The sequence below is a fragment of the Hetaerina americana genome, unplaced genomic scaffold (genome assembly GCF_022747635.1).
Source record: "Hetaerina americana unplaced genomic scaffold, ioHetAmer1.1.p SCAF_6, whole genome shotgun sequence".
NCBI lineage: Eukaryota > Metazoa > Arthropoda > Insecta > Odonata > Calopterygidae > Hetaerina > Hetaerina americana.
The window spans coordinates 19,056,624-19,074,628 of record NW_027287205.1 but is presented as its reverse complement, the minus strand read 5'-3'; positions in this window follow the sequence as shown (position 1 = coordinate 19,074,628).

Genomic DNA, 18,005 nt, shown 5'->3' with positions numbered 1-18,005 from the left:
ATTTTTTTCTATTAGCAATGGCTTCCATGGATAACTGCTATTTTCAAATATTTATAATGATATTCATCAAACGGAATCATCATCGGTAATCAATACCTACGCGCTCGGTGGGTATTGCGTCCGGTATATATCCTCTCATTTCAGATTCCGCTATTAATTAGAGTTTGAACTGAAGAATATACTCCATTTTTGCTTCTTAGAATGCATTTTGGAGGGAACTCTTAACTTAAGTCCCTGTGCACATGTAATAGGCGTGCTTTTCCTGGCAACCATTCTCAATTTAGGCCAAACATTGACGGTTTTCGTCGGAGCATGAGAGACCATTGTGCGAAAATATTTTTCTAGTCATTATGGGTTAGATTGTGGGTTGCGGTAGTCCAGGGATGGAGTGTTGGACTACTGACAGAGGACCCGGGTTCGAATCATGGGCAAATCTCTCTGGATACATACGTCTCCACCCAAGCTGTGTGATTTTTCGGGTACTCCGTCCGGCTTAGTACTGGGTGAACTCCATCATCACCTACCAAACTGACCTTCGGGTTGATTACTGTGTCAATGTTTTATCGGTTAGATTACATCTTTCAGTTACCCCAGTAATAGGCAATACGTTTTTTATCTGCCTTGATCGACAGGGTCTTATTTGTCAGTCCGATTGAGATATGTGACTCGATGAAAATGAAGCCATTTCGTTGATTTACATTAATATTCACCAGTCTATAAAACACGAAATGCAAAATTTTAGCTATTCACAACGAAGACACGCCACTTTTAGCGACTGCTACAATGCGCCCGTTTCATTGACCATGGCTCTCGGTCAATAGCGGAGAAGGATGACGTGAAACGCGGGTCTGTCTGGCGGCCGCATTTCGCCACTCGCGCCGCTCGTGATTAGACACGTCGCCCAACAATGTAGCAGTAGGTAAAGACGCTGCCACAGTCGAGAGCGTGTTCTCTCCCTTCCCAGGGTTCGGCGGAGGTGGCGAGAGAAGAGTGGAGAAGCGACCTCACTGTTGCTTCTCGAGTAGTTTACCGCTCTTACTTCACCCGGCAACAATGGGTTAGGGGGAGAGGGGTGGGCGGGAGACGAGAGATAGACTGCACCGTTGTTCTTACTGGAAAGACCTTCTCCTCCGCCGACGTCCCGGGTTGCATTCCCGGCGACGGCATTGTCTCACCCGCATCCCCTCAATCCCCCACACTTCAGCTTCGGGGCAGGAGGGTTAGCGGATGACGCCAAGGAACTTCATCCTTTTAATGGGATGAACGCCCAAGAGGAGAAGGCCAAGGAGGGCGAGAAGGTCTCTTTCTTTACGTTCTATTCTTTATTTTAACACATACAGCTTTCCCCACTGTTATGTTTTTTTAATAAAATGAGTCAGGAATATGAATTACTCACAACAACTTACGAAGACCATAAGTCATCGAATAATAAAGCATCCAAGGCACGTGAACAAAACAAGAAAACGGGATTGACTATCAGTCATTGGATACTCTAGAAATATGCAAAAATATTTTTTTTCTTAAATGCGGAATAAATAAGGTGCGTAAATATCATAGTTGCATTATAAATCAAAATTTGCTTACGTTGTCCTTAAGCGGTTTGTAAGCCAACGAGAAGGGCGCATAAAATATGTTTAGGGCGTTGAAATACCTGCGTTTGACAGGTGATAATAATAGCTATTATCACAATATGGGTTTATTAAACATATTATTTCCTCTGGAAAAGAGAAATTGAATAAGGAAGTATGTCGGCATCTGACCTACCAGCTATTTCTTTGCTAGCTTTTTTTCAAAATACTGGAAAAAGGCACCTATCACGAAACTTAAAAACAGTCGGAGTGGAAAAATGACTCGCGGTAAGGCTGTTGCTTCCAGAAGTATCGTATCCTTATTTGGACGAAAATGTTCAGAAGTTCTGCTGAGTTCAAATTCGTCAAATGAACCGTCAGATGTCATTTTCTCCGAAAATATATCCGCCCATATATCTGCACTCATATTTACAGATTGATTATTTGATTACTAGCAAAATATTTATTCTTGCTCCGTGCGCTCATTTTTGAAGTCTCAAACACCACTGTCTAACCTTCCCTTCACTCATTACTGTAGTTCCATAAACCAGGCACAACTCCCGACGAGTTTGGGCGGATGATCATTTTGCATGCCAAAAGCTAATCACAGCGCACAATTCACAACTCGCGGTAGTAACGATTTCAACTGTTATTTGCATTCTCCGGCAGGCAATGTATTACTGAATCAAGACAATGACTTTAGTGGTTTTGGAAACAATTAAGAGATGGCGCTGCATGCATACAAATTTGTTCTGACTCGTTAATATTTGAATAAAAGAAAACGGTGCCTCCTATTCCAAAATGCCGCGTAGTTATAGGTAGATTTTAGATTAATACACTGGATTACTTCTGTTACATTTACAACTCTCGCCTCATTCATTTGTCACCAAATAACTTATGAACAAAGTCTTTTTTAAGCCATTTTATTTTAATCTTCAGATCAAAAGTAATACAAAATTCAGTAGTGTTTATTTTTACAATGATCTTACAAAGAATTACGTGGAATGCTCTATGATTTCTGAGGAATGCAGCAGAGTCAAAACGCTTACAATAATGATAATTATTTAGATCACAAAACTAGTAGTAGTAGTATTTAGGAGAGGCGACCGACAGCTGAGGTCATTTACGCCATAGGGGATGGACATGAAAGGATAAAGGGTGGAGAGAAACCCGGCGTTGGCATTGGCCTGCTCTTTACGAAAGGCGCCAAGGGGTCCGCAGCTTAACGTCCCATCCGACGGACGGCGTACTCACTCAAAGAGCCCTCCACAAAGCACCTCAAGTAGGGATCGAGATACCTCTGAAAAATATTCAATACCGCCGGGATTTGAACCCGGGCCCTCTAAGTGGGAAGCCAGTAGGTTAGCTCCCGTTCCCTAGATGGAAAAAATGACCTTTGACTGCTCTCCAATAAGTCGTCAAATGACGTAATTTGTAGTCTTATTTGTTATCTTGTTAATTTTTTAATCACTTATCATATATGAAAATTATTTAAATGATAAGCACTGAGATACCTTTGTGCTTAATGTACATCAATTGATCATTTCAAGGTACTGTTTGAAATTGTATAAAAGTCACCGATAAAATATCCATACTTTTTTATTTAAACCTAAACTGTCATTAGTTTTGAGCTGATTTGTTAATTACTGGACGGAAAAACTCATTATGAACCAAAAACTTATGAACCCTAGCACTTTAATAAGGTTTTCTGAATGTCCAGCTACACCATTAGAAGAAATAATAGCGATCCTAGTTCAGCTTCATGAAAGCATATATGGCGTACTTATTTATATCTTGGTGACAAGACACACGTTTCAACGCTAATTTGTCGTCATCAGGTGCATAAGAAAATTGTTTTTGAGTTTTCCATAGACATACATGGTTACTCAAATGTGAAGGACTTGACTGAGGATAGGAAATTGACGGGTAGGGGGAGGTTTGTGAAGGTGATGTGGGAATTCGCTAGGAGGGTATTATCTCTTCATAAGGAGAGTCTCTATGATGATATTATCTCTCTCATGGGGGAGTTGCCTAAGGAAGCAAGGAGGTGGGATGAAAATTGATGGTTAGCAAAAGGTTTCTTTAGGAGATAGGATGTGATAGTTTCATTCAAATTCAATGCCGTTTAGGAGTTCTGTTTTGTTTTTCTGTCTCCGAGTGATTTTTCCCTGATCCAAAACGTCCAGACCTCTCTTTGTGCCAGAACGTTTAGCTGAAACTGCATCGGTGAGACTGCTGCACCAGGCATTTTTCCATTTAGGGTTTTATAGTTGATTAGGAAAATTCCATGTTCATATATACTGATGTCGAAATCGGATAGTAAATACTTGTGTCTACATGTCACTTTATATACCTCTATCGCCCTGGGATGTAGCCTACCAATCGAAACGCATGTCATGCTTGCAAGCCATAAATAAGAGGACAACTTAATTCGTGTTGTAATTAGCTTTAAATAAACTGTTCATCAACATCACACGTAAAGGTGCATGTCAAATATGAACTGTCTAATTGTCTTCCGTTTCATATATTCCTTAAAAACTATCCTATTATACATAACCTAAAAACCAGCTGATTGAAATGTTAACGTTTTATTTAAATTATTTCTCAATTCTTAACTAACTTTAGAACAAAAGAAAAATGATCCATTCATATTAAGCGTGACATTTGACCTGCCACATATTCTAATGGTGACTTTAATGCCTTGCATGTCGATGCATCTGATGTCTATGATGATCCAAGTTCAATTTCGCTTCTTCTGAATGCCTTTCCTCAGTATCTTCGTAAGTGTATACAAGTAATACTACTTTTTTAGTATTCTTAATGAATGTTTCTAACAATATAGAGTATGCATGTATGATCTAAGAGGCTACAGAAATTCAGAAGAGCGGCATGTTCGATTTTAAATACCTACAGTACATTTTTATGCTTTTATTTTTCAATTGGGCAAACCTTTTCATGTTGTTTACAACAGTTAGCGAAGCAACTCTTTTAAAAACCAGAAAAATAACTTAAGAATTTTTTCTTTTAAATTCTTCCAATATATGTTGAACATTTATTCGACAACAAGTAAAACTGTTTTATTTTTCTATGCTTGAATATGCCAAACGAATGGCGTCTGAGGGTGCTACCTAAATTAGACAGCATTAATATGTTATTTATTCACATATTTCAGGGCACTGCCTTATACGCCCAAGCTTAATCACGTATATACTAATTTACCATTTGCACCACATAGAGTATTACTCATTCGATTGGTTTTGGATGATTATATTATTGAGTGGCTCCAATACAATTAGTTTTCAAATCGGATGGTCCAACCAGGACGTAAGTAGTTATTTTTATTTTCAGACGGGGAATTTAAAAAGAGGGGCATTGGCAACCTTACGGTTACTGCATAAAACAAGGACATCCTAGGCTTCCAAGTTTGACCTTTCTTAAACCATTGTCATATTTATTGGAATAACGTTCTCTGATTCTCTATGTACTTTTACCATCGTAAGAGATTGAGATTGTTCGTTCTCAACATATTAAGAAATCCAAATTTAGCCATTTTATTTTATTGGTTGAATTTAAAAATATAATATCACCGTTGGACAAACTAATAATTTTGATAAAACTGTGGAGTTCTCGCTTTCATACCCATAGATAGAAAAATTCGATTCATAGAATATCAAAATTATACTCACAATGAAAGTTAATTTAATATTTGTTGATGAAAACCGTGTCTAATTCTAATTTATGGCACGATACATTTTGTCACTTAATGCCGGCATCGGGATTAGCTCTACTGCCTTTTCAATAAGGTCCAATAAGGGAAACTGATTGCCTATATCGAACAGATCAACATGAAAAATATTGAATGAAAGAAAGCACCATCTTAAAATTAATGAAAGTCGGCCAATAGCCAGAATATAAGGGTGTTATCCATAATAGTCCATGTGGAAACCGTATTGTTTTAATGGCCTTTCTAATTTCCCAATTTGATCGTAAGCCGAGATACCACGGATGCATGGCACAGGCATATTACACCTAAATTATTTTCATTTGTCTTTTATATCCTTGATCAATCAAGGGGATAGTCTATATCTGAAGAAGATATCAATAGTGCTAGATAATGGGCCGAATCAAAATGTCATTTATTATTAAAATTAACATTTTAATGACTCTCGTAAGATATGTATAGATAGGTCATTCAATCAGAATATGACGATATTTTACGAGGAAATTAATGTTTGGTGAGTGAAAGTGAAATATCCAATTAACTATCAATTTCAAGTTTAAAGCAATAACTCTAAATGGACAGAGGTAATTCCATTGTGATGGCGTCACGAGGAGTTGTAGGAAAAATTGCCTGAGATGGCTTGAATTCAATTCATCAAAGATTTTAGCGGATGAATATTTATCAAAACTCTCTTTAAGTTAGCCGTATAGTGCTAAAGGTTTCCGGTGCATTATGTCGATAAAGTATCTTATTACTGACAAAAAATTGACGCTATACGTGATGAGATGAGTTCTAAAAAAGTTCTTTTACATTCTATACTTTCTCCAAATCCATCTAAATCTACCCTATGAAAAACGACCAAATTTTGCAATTAAATAACGCAAGAAGAAAAGGTGACCGCTTCGTGAAATATCGTGAAGTAAGTATTAAAAAAATGTCAAAAAATAATTGAAAATCACTTGAAAAGTCCTAGAAGTATGTAGATTACATTCACAACTTACTAAACTAGACAAAAATATGAGCATTTGTGCCTTTTTTTAACAAGTATGAAGTAGGGGCAATAATTATAGCCCCTATTACACTGATTGGAGTGACTATAACAAAAGGCTGAGTGATATTGACTGTCAAAAAGAGTGCGTTGAAGAAGATTCCTGTTCTCCTCGAATCATATGTGCCCAAAACGAAATAAGACGAAGTATGACAATTCAATCGTAGGTGAAATATTATCGAATTCAGATAATTACTAAAGACTGGTGACCTAACGCCCCCCGCTACTTACCTCCATGCCTTTCAGAATATGAGGTGGATATAATATTTTTCCTATTTAATGGTATGTCTTATCAACTAAGAAAAATAAAAGTTTCGATTTTTAATCCTTTACATATTCATTTTGTTATACATGCATTAACAATCAATCAAATTGAAAATAAAAAAAAGGCGTTCAATTCCATTCAACGATGGGAAAAAATCACGAAACAATAATATATTTTACTCTGAATTAGACTAATTCAGGAGTTACTATTCTGTTTTTTCTAGATTATTTCGTTTCAATCTAAAATTAATCGCAGTCCAAAGAACATTTTGGCATTAGTACATAATGCATGCGGCGGAAAAAATAATTCATCTCCGTCTCACTTCTTTATTTATATTTTGTTAGATTTTAACGCAAGCCAAACTAAGAGAAATTAGATGAGTTTTTTTCTGCTAAATGTTAACATTTCAATACATTTCTAGGAGAATTCTTTTCGCCGAATGAGAGGGAGGTATAGAACTTAATTCAACGCTGTTTCCTGTGTGACTCTAATGCAGCAGGAGAAATAGTTGGTACATGTATGTAATGTACATACCTCTACGAGACATGTGAAGCAATTTGATATGGCAATGATTATAATTAATGATGCAGGCAACGATTCACAAAAGTAATATCTGACAAATATTTTAAACTTTCTGGATTTAATAGGCTTAAACTCCTGCAACGTGTTCTAATACATACTTCGCACTAGTTCTCAGACACTAATTTTTAAAAATTTCGACGCCGACTGTTTTCTCCCACAATTTAAATGATATTATAGAAAAAAGATCGGGATATGTTTAACATAAACTTTATTACAACTCTCATATAACTACGCATATGAATAAGATTTTTGTGAAAGAGACACTTTTTTCTGTAAAATCAAGTCAAGATTATTCTGGTGGCAGTCCTTCACTGCCACAAGACCATATATATAATCCTGAATATTGTGCGTCAGTATCTGTGAAAATTATCGATAGCATTGTTTCATTATCTTCATTTGAAATTGTACGTTTGAGATTCAAGAGGCAGAAAATGTTATCAGAGTGGCATATACTTGATAAGTATAACCTCATTAATTAATTTTTTAGGTCCTCACGCTTCCGCATTTACTATTTCCTTACCTTCCTGCCGAAATATTCACCCTCATCTCGCTTATCCAACACTTTTTGTGCTAAAGCGGCATCCCTTTGACATATAACACGGTTTTGGAGTCTTTGGAAAGCAGCATTCATAGGAAAACTCTAAATCATAGGGTATAGTCTGAGAGATTTCGATGGCCACGTCGTAATTTCCTCCTCTCGTAAACCAGATATTCACGTCTGGTTGGATTTTCCTCAGTTTATACATTGGATTTTTGTGATGAGGCTTGTTGCTATTTCTTGTTTAAAAATTCAATGTAAAGGACAACTTGTCTGTTTTCGTATTATTGGTAAAATAAGAAATATTAATACAAATCCATAGGTCACCTGTTCCAATCGCCATCGTTGTCACTTATTTCTTTTTAAATCCAATGCAAAAACCAACTTGTCTGTTTCTGGATTGATAGTTGGCCACGGAAAAATTGGATTAAGACTATAAAAAGTGAAGAGTAAGGAAACTAAAGAGGTTTGCCTTCGAATCGACAATCAATAATGATGGCGTTTGGAATCTCACGCAAGGTGCATTCCCTTCCCCTACCATTTATTTCCCTGCCGGAATTTCAGTTAATGCACAAATTTCTGCGCCTTCGACAGAGTGAAGCGACCCCTGAATTTCAACTCGGTCCCACTTCCACCGTGCCCTCACACCCCTTTCGTGGGAGACGGTCGGTCGGCCGGACTCCTTGCCCGCGGCCTCCTATGCCTTGCATGCAACGCCGAGCCCTGCGCCTCCGTCCCGCGGCTCGCATGCATCACCGCGCTGAAATAAGTCAAGGATGCCGCCGCGGGGGACAACGGGAAGGGGGCGGGCGGGGGAGGGGTGGGCTGGGGCGGCACGTATCGGAGGAGGGAGTGAGAGAGAGCCGAGAGAAACCGAGTCAGCTACGACTACCAAGGGTCGTCCTCTGGTGCGGAGGTGAGCGCTAAAAGGAGGCGGCACACCGTGTTCGGTGCGGGCGGTGGGTTGCGAAGGGGAACGAGGGGGGGAGTGTGGGGGTGGAGAGATAGGGGGAGGGTACGTATAGGTATGAGCATGGCAGGGTGGTTTGAGGGGGTGGAGGTTGGATGGGGGGAGCGTATAGGTTAGTTGTTTGTGGGAGGTAATTGATAGCCTGGAGGCAATGAAGGCCACCCGTAGACTTCGTCGCAGCGGGGTCCCCGTTTCCCAATCTACGGGAATGGATGGATGATAGGCGCATCCTTTGTTTGAAACGGGGGGGAGAGACGAATACACCCACCAACGGCAAACTCTCTTCTCCACCCCCCTCCCACCCCAGACTCCCTCGCCGACTATCCCCCTCCCATTCCTGCCCCCACCCCCGTCCGCCGATATGTAATGATTTCATTTTTCTCCGGACATCACGACGGGGAAGAAGAGTTTAATTCCTTTAAGGCTCGTCCCGTCCCATTGCGGCGCTGGATGCTGGGTGGGAGGAGTGGGAGGAGATGTGGGGTCGGTCGAAAGTTGGGTTGACACGGGTGATTAATAGGGGATAATGGGCGGTTTGGCGGGCATGGACATTAAGGTGGGCCGGCGCGACCCTTCGGGAGGGGCGGGGGTCGTGGGGAGTTGTACGGGGGAAGGGAGGGAGGTGCATTGTGGGGAAGGGGGGTGGGTGGTTGGAGGGAAATGGCGTCCGGTGGGTAGGTGGTGGCGGCTGCGAAGATCCAAAGATGCTTGGGACTCTCACGGAGGAAGGAAAGGATGAGAAGGTGGGAATTTGCTCCGTCCGAATAGATAATATTTTGGTGTCGCCACGAGCGAGAAACGTTGGCTAATTCATGGGGTACTTTGCGAAATCGATTTTTGTCTCCAGGAATAAAAAAATAATTGAATCGCGTAATTTTATCTACGTCTCCAACATTCGACATTCAGGCTGATTACTTCATAACTTGTGTATGCCAATTGAATTCTAGAAAGGGTTATTCCAGCTAGGTTAGGCTTACTATTCAATATACTCGTAGGCATGAATATGATTAAAAATTTCATTTATTTTTCAATTATTCAATGGCATTTAGGTGAAGCACTTCATTCTTAGTGAGTGGTGACACCAAGTGTAGTTTAAAATACTATCTTTATAATTCATTAAAACGTATTAATGACGTACATTTTTAGTTTACTACCAATTGCGTTTTAACACAACAATATGCCTTGCATAGCACTATTATTAACTAAACACTGCCTTGAAGTGATATGTTCTTTTAATAATAGAATTAATTTTATATTTGCTAGGCGAAGTATATTTTAATTTTGCATTACACACTAAGATTTAAAGGGAATATCAACAACAGATGTACCAATTTAACAAAAAAAACAGAACTCAAATCGGAACGATGGGAGCGCCACACGGTGGTTATTCCGGGAACTTTTTGATCAAGGTAGTAGGTTAAAGAAAAACGTTAATCACAATTAAAGTCTTTTTTAATTTGATGTTTTAAATGATCAGGTATTTAATTATTTAAATGTTATTTAATATGCTATCGTACTATGGTACGTAGGTTAGCTCATTAAGCATCATATGTATTGAAACAAATATTTGTCTTTTAGCATCATTGGTGAGGTACTTGACACATACTATTTGAAACGAATTTTCACTTATATATTTGCTTGAAAATCAATAATAGATATGTTACCATTATTTATTTTGGTAATATTTAAATTTAAACCATATTTAGTGCTTTATGTTATTCGTTAATATAAAAAAGTTGTAAAAGCCCTATTTTCTGACAAACCTATATTGTTCTATTATTTATTATACTAAAGGCGGAGGAAGTTAAATGCGTTTTTCTTTAATTTTCTTTTTCGTTTTTCTTTAATTTTCTTGTGATAGGTTATGATTCTGCTTGTGCAAAACGCATTTTTAAGAGAAATTTACAGTGTCCTGCGGTCGTAGTAATCATGAATATTATTTAACTATATTCCATCTATGAATACTCCAAAGTATTTATATGCTTGTTTTATAGCAATCATACATTCCATGGTCAATGACAATCCGAGAGTTAATTTATTTTCGGAATTACTAGGTTAACTCTATGGTCTTGTCTTGTCCGAAAGTAGGTATACTTTTATAAAAATAAATTAGCCTCAAATGGCGGAATACACATAGGAACACTAATGTAATGATAATGGGAGAACTGAATTTCCGATTTTTGTCATAATAAGACAGTACCGAAACATTGAAACAGACGAGGTAATGCATGGAGTTTTTTAGATATGTTTAGGTAATATTGAGAGGTGAACGATTAATATCTATCGTAAATATAGGCATAGTGGAAAATATAATCTCAGTCTTCATACAATAAAAGAAATTGCATTATGTTCATTTCTTATTATCTCACCTATAACATATAGGAAAGGTTTACCACAGTAACTTATTGCCATTATTTAATTTTTATTGGTGATTTTTACACCTTTCTGTCTTTAATTCGCATTTCATCTTCATCCAGTTGAGTATTTCAAGTAGCAGTTCCTATAATTTCATCCCCTTTTATTAACTATATACGCTTTTTAAAATTGCTTTAAGTATTAAAAAATTCCAAAAAACTGTGCCCATGCTCAGAATCTAATTGACAGGCTTGAAATTTCGATCGCGTCTTTCAAGGAAAGTGTATTCACAAGTACTTGCAAATTGCTGAGGAAGTTTCTTTCTAATGACAATGAATCTAATCTGAATTACATTTCATGTGATATGTGTAAGGACACTTAATACTCAAAATCAAGCCCCACACGCATCGATAGATTTTTAAAATATTCAAGGGAATTGTAAATGATGTTTCCAGGAAAGTGATTTTTCACGCACACATATATGTGTGTGCGTGTGTATATATATATAATAAATAAAATCGGTGTGGTAGTTTAAAATTACAAGAAATACGATATATTTATTGCATGGTGTGAATTTTTCATTTCCTCATCATAGTAAAATGATTTCTGCTTTAGAGCGTAAATATATTACAACTAAGAGCGCATAAAAGTTGTGTTTTGGTTTTCCGATAGACGTGATGAACAGATGAGGCAGAAAATTCATCAAATCTGGACTTAAATACATTAGCAACGAAGTAAATATACGGAGTATACCTGGTGAATAGATTAAAGAAAATATGCTGTAGTGCAAGTACGTACTGTTGAACTCAAAGTCGATTGCTTTAAGGGTTCCCGTCGAAAACAGAAAATATGGCCGCCTATCCGAGAAGATACGAGCGTATATGATACCTTAAATAAATACTGACGAAATAAATGGCCTTTGATGCTTTCAGAGGACAGCAGCGGAACTTTTTCCCTTTGGGCCGGCAACCCGCGGAGGTTCCTGGTGCGATCCTAAGCGATTGGCTCACTGAGGGGCGGGGGGTGGGGGGGGGTCAGAAATGATCCTTTGCCGATTGTTTTATAACGCACCGCCAAGGAAAGAGGAGAGAGAATGAGAGTGAAAGTGATCCAGGTGGCGAGTGGTCAAGGACGTTTTACGTGCACATAAACATGCCCGATTCAGACGATTCGATTTACCGGGAGACGCAAGGAAACATGGAAACATCACAGTAAAAAAGGAAATGGTCCCCATAGTTTTATTTGATTTCCGAAACGAGAGCATTTATTTGTATCTCGGACGAATCATGCTTTGTTGTTTTCTTAATAGTCTCTGATTTCTGATGCATATTGGAATGCATCTTCGTGACACAGTGGGTTGAATGGATTTGACTGTGAAGGGACGGACATACGGAAGTAGGTGGAGACACATCAATAGTAACCCTTGGGAATTCCTCAGATCGATGCGGGATTGAGCGGAGAACTGGTGAGAAAAAACATTACAATTGACTACATTGTGAACTCGAATCTTTCAATTTCAGGCCGTCAATGATTGATTGCATTATTACCACTCCATATTATTATTATTATCTTTATTATGTAAACCTCGTTGCAATTAGACACTTGTCCTGGTGGAAACGGTCTCTTTTACAATGCACAAACATACACACACAAGGAGAGCAGATATGAGACAAAATGCTCTTGTATACACTGAGACTTTAAGATTACCACCCGCATATTTACCAGCACACAAAGGCCAGGTTCACACCATACCTACAACGCTCCATCCATCGCCGCACTCCGTCCATAATCACGCACTCCTCAATTTCATATGCCGTTCAAAACCACCCACCGTTTACACATAATTCACTTTTGCAGTACAACTTTTCACGCCGTCCACATAACATGAAAACAATATTTTAATAAGTACAATAGTGTGATAATTACTGATCAGTGAAGTTTATCACCCAGTGGCTGCTTTACGTACTCTTATTCTTAAAACTCCTAAAATTGGATGGAAAGGGCTCAAACAAACCTCCAGGAAGCTGATTCCATTCAACAATAGTTCTGTTTAAAAAAGATTATTTTTTTCTTATTTGTCTTTTGCGTTCTTATTTTTAATTAAAAGCCGTGGTCGTTTTTTCCCTTCAAGTTTGGTTTTTCTATCTCTTTCCATAATATACCTGAGAGTTCATATCGCATAAGGTAGAGAGTTATTGATAAAAGTAACCATTGACAATGCATTGCGACCATCAGTGGCGAAAAAAACTCAATAGTGCATGTAAATATCGTTACAAAGGAATAGCGATACCGATAGTTGGGACCTAGTTCTAAACTGACGGTAACGGAAAAACGGAAATGAGCTAATGCTTGTAACAGTTTGACTTGAAATATTTGCCACAGCGGAAATATGTCGTTCGTGAGAGTTCCACGTCTATTTGAAAACTATGTAATGTGTAAGAAAGTGAACAACATATTTATTAGAGACGTGAAGATTAGGCTGCTCCCGTTTGAGAAGAAAACCCTTTGCGGGCCTGCTACTCTTCAGGTGCCAGGGTTAGAAAAAGGAATTTTGATTAATTTATATCATTAAGTGGTTTTAAACAGTAATATTTGAGCAAAATTGGCCCGTTAAACTTTTCACTCGAGTTGAATAACTATACAATATTTTATGAATCTGATTCAAGACTCAACCTGAGTTATAATCTTTGGTTACTGTCGAAATCTATCGATAGCCATCGATGATTATAGCACAGGTTATCGTTACGTATCTATAGGCTTGTGTATGGATATTTCTCCGGTTTTAGTTATAACCAGGTTGAGATAAACAGGCTGTATTTTATCGCGACATTTCTCGTGACATCTAATAACCAGTCCTCGCACAATCGTATTTCATCTGAGAACCGGGTTGAAACCAGTTTTACATAAATATTTTTCAGTAGTATCTTGTCATTATAGGAGACGCCGGATTTCGGTCGCCTTTTGACCCATTAGGGAGACTTGGGTAATTTTGGGGTAGGCGAGGTCGTTAGAGAGCGATGGGAGGGGGACGGGGGAGACAAATTCAGGCTATTGCATTAACCTAATCTTAATAAGAGAGGCGCCAGAGAAGTCATCGGTTTAACCCAGGTAGCGGAGTGCTACATTAAAATTCTACTCAATACAGCTACCATATTTCACCGAAAATTTTGACTCGGGAGAGAATCGAATCCATTACCTCAGATTGAAAAGCATACTTATCAATATAAAAACTCCTTTGGTCAAGCCTTTCCCGTTTTATGACATGGAAGCCATTATCTTTCTCTCTCAGTCAGTTACATAAAATTAACTATTCCATGCGTGCAAACATAAATTTTGCACCATTCCCTTTCATCATACATCATCTAAATGGTAACCAGTAAGCCACCTCTAGGGTATTTGACTAGGGGTGAATTTACACCGGTTTAACAACATCAAAATTATGCTTCTCTGCACCTTTTAGCAACTAATAAAAGAAACGAGATAAATAAAAAAAGGAAATAAATACTAGACCGTATGCATTATGGTATCTAATTGCAAAATATGTACCCATTGCATTTATTAGGCGTTTATTCTTCACCCACCTTTAGTCAGGTTTCGCATTAGTACAATGATGTGTGGGAAATTTATACAGGCCCGTCCGTATTCGTCGTCATTTCTAACATCGTAGACAAGCGATTAATTCTCTCTCTGCATTTGTTTATCTCTTCCCTCCAGTATTTTCTCAATCCTAATGTGTCATCTTGGACTTCATCCCGCTGAGTTTCCTTGCCTGCGTGACTGTAATTACTGGCACAGGTATCTATTGGCACCTCGCCGATGTTCACATAGAGCCATTCTCAAGAGTGTATCCGGATCGCAATCAACTCCGCGGACAGGCGCTTGCCGTCGCCTCGATGCTGTCTCCATAATGTTTCTAAGACGTGGAGAACGATCAAGATTAGGCACTTAAATGGGTCGACGGAGAACTGTGACAGAGTAACACGAATGCCGAACAATTTATATCCCTCTTAAACATAGCTGCTACAAAACTGCGATTGGTAATTATCTGATTTATCACGACATCATTGAAGATAAAACTCGCAATAATCCACGAATGTTAATTCGAGCAATAAATCAACAAGTCTTTAGGAATGAAACGCCGATTATATCAAATGCCGCAACAATGAAAATCGAATTTCTCTGAATGTTCCCACAACCCTGACCGATATATAATTGGACAAAATCTCGGTGATGCGTAAACACAGATTTGTATTTTCGATCGAGATCTAATTTTTCGTTTTAACCGCGATAAGGCCTAGTACATAAGGCATTAGGATGATTTGCAAGGTACCGATATTGTTTATTACCTAAAATTTGAATTTTGGTGGCAAGAATTGATCTGTAAAAGAAGATTTTTTTCATTTTCTATACGGCAAAAAATACATTAAAAGCATGAAATCTTTCTCGTATGTATATATGCGAGGGTGATCTAAAAAGTCTCCGGCCTCAAAAATTTCAGAAAATTTCAAAAACCTACAGAAAATTCCAGAAAAAATGTCTTGTATCTTTGTTAGGTCGGAAACTTTTCAGGCCACCCATGTATATACGAGGAAGTACGTATTTTCATAGTAGTCATACCAATCACTTCCAATACATGTATTTACATAGCAGTCATACTACTCAGTAAATAATATTCTTAGGAAACTCTCTGAATAATTACTCTATCTTTTTCAGTATAAAGTTAAGGTTAGATAAATAATTACTTGTGAAAAATCGAAAGCATTCGCTCCTCAATGATCCCAAAATTTAGGGCAAATTTGAGGTCATAGAAAACTAGGTTTAGAAAAAGGAACTTAACTAAAAGAACTAACAATAGATACTGTCTTGTAAGGATGCGAATAACTGGAATACAACCTGAGCAGCTAATAGTCATTATACACACCCGCAGATTAACAGATAAAGAGATACATATCCACGTAGCTAAATATGGATTTGAAAGTTAAACATTCATCTTATGCCAATGGCGCTATTCTTCAATCTCAGTTAGGAGATTGATTAAAATTATTCGTTTAAAAATATCAGTCACTCATCTTTATTTTATTAAATGAAACCCAAATTTCAGCAGCTTAACATTTCATATTTCTTGTCCGATTTCTACGCAAACCACTCGTCGATTCGGTTTGAGACTTTGCCGGGTATCTTGATTGCCATCTGCGTAGGGTTCAACCGAAGTCGCATTTAAGAGAATTTCCAAAAGATTTCGCCCCGGGCATAATCTAAAAGATGCCAGATAAAGATAGATGAGTTTTATAAGTCTGGGGATGCCAGCATCGTGAACATTAACACTTTCTCCATCTCCTTCCTTTTCCATAGCATGTTGCAGTTTGGGTTTGAGGAAAATTTCAGTTATGCAATGATATCCGAAACCTATTCCTTACCTACTTTTGTATTCGTGAATAGTTTCTCTTGAAATTGGATTCAGGAATATCAATTGTAAAAATTTTAATCTATACTGTTTAAAGCTATATCTGTAACAGTAATGATGTACTTCCCTCCTATATTTTTATGCACTTATTACTCTCATAGACTTGGAAAGAAGTACTGTATAAAGAAATTGATGGATTACATATAAAAATCATTTCCCGATTTCTCTACGTTATCTTACTTCTTCCTAATAGATACACCATAGGTATTCCTATTTACACCTCCGAGAGTAGACAGATTACAGACACACAGATATTCCACCGTCAACATTTATTAACGACCGTGGTTCCATGAACCTCATTCTCCCACATTGGTGAAACTATGATCGTCAAGTAATATTAATTTATGAAATTACTGTGCCTCTGTTATCTGTGCAATGGGTAAATTTCACCAAGTAACGGCTAAAACAGGCAACGGCATTAATTAATTAATCCATAAGGATTATGTCAGCCATCGGCAGTTTTCTTGAGTGATTTCTGTTTGTAAAGTCATTTCTTCTTAAATGATATACGACTAAATCTATACATATATATATATATATATATATATATATATATATATATATATATATATACATATACATACACACACACATATATACATATATATATATATACTTACATATATATATATATATACTTACATATATATATATATATATATTTATATACACTCATTTATATAGAAACAGATATAAGTAAAAGGGATAGGAACGCACATAAAGGACAAACACAGGAGAAGCGGGGAAGGCGGAATCAGGCAGATCACGAGTGAAAAAATATTTTTATCCCGGTCTAGGAAATATTTATTCACTCGTGAACTGCCTGATTCCGCCTTCCCCACTTCTCCTGTGTTTGTCCTTTATGTGTGTTCCTATCCCTTTTACTTATATCTGTTTCTATATAAATGAGTATATATATAAATATATATATAAATAACGTTTTTCATCACTGAAATGTGACAAAAGATATGAAAAGAAAAATAAATTTCTTTTAGATTTTCGGTGTTCCCCTTTCAGTTTGTTAGTGAAAGAAATGCGACCGTATCTGCGCTAATGAGCATTTATAAGAGATACTTAATTAAGTACTAACATAGTTGTACTAGTAGGGTTCTCTTCTATGTTGATATCAGTGTTCCTCTAGCAGCTAACCTAACAAGTGCAAGCGCTTTTCACCGTTTGGTTGCCGCCGGAGCTCCAAGATTTTCGGGGTTTCTCCCCCGTTTCGACCCGGGGCTTTCTCTCAGATCGAAAATTATTCGTCGGCCTGATCGAGCGGTAGGTAGAGAGAGAGAAAGAGAAAGAGAGAGAGGGGGAAAGAAAAAGAGAGAGAGATGGAGAGGAGGATGAGGGGAACGGTCGGTCGTTTGCGGGATGGGAGGAGGAGATCGGCGCGATGGGAAGCAATTTCGCACCGAATGCAAAGAACAACAGCGGTGGCCATATTTCTTTCAAAAGTTAATTAGAGTCGCAGTTTGCGGAGGACGGGATGGTTGG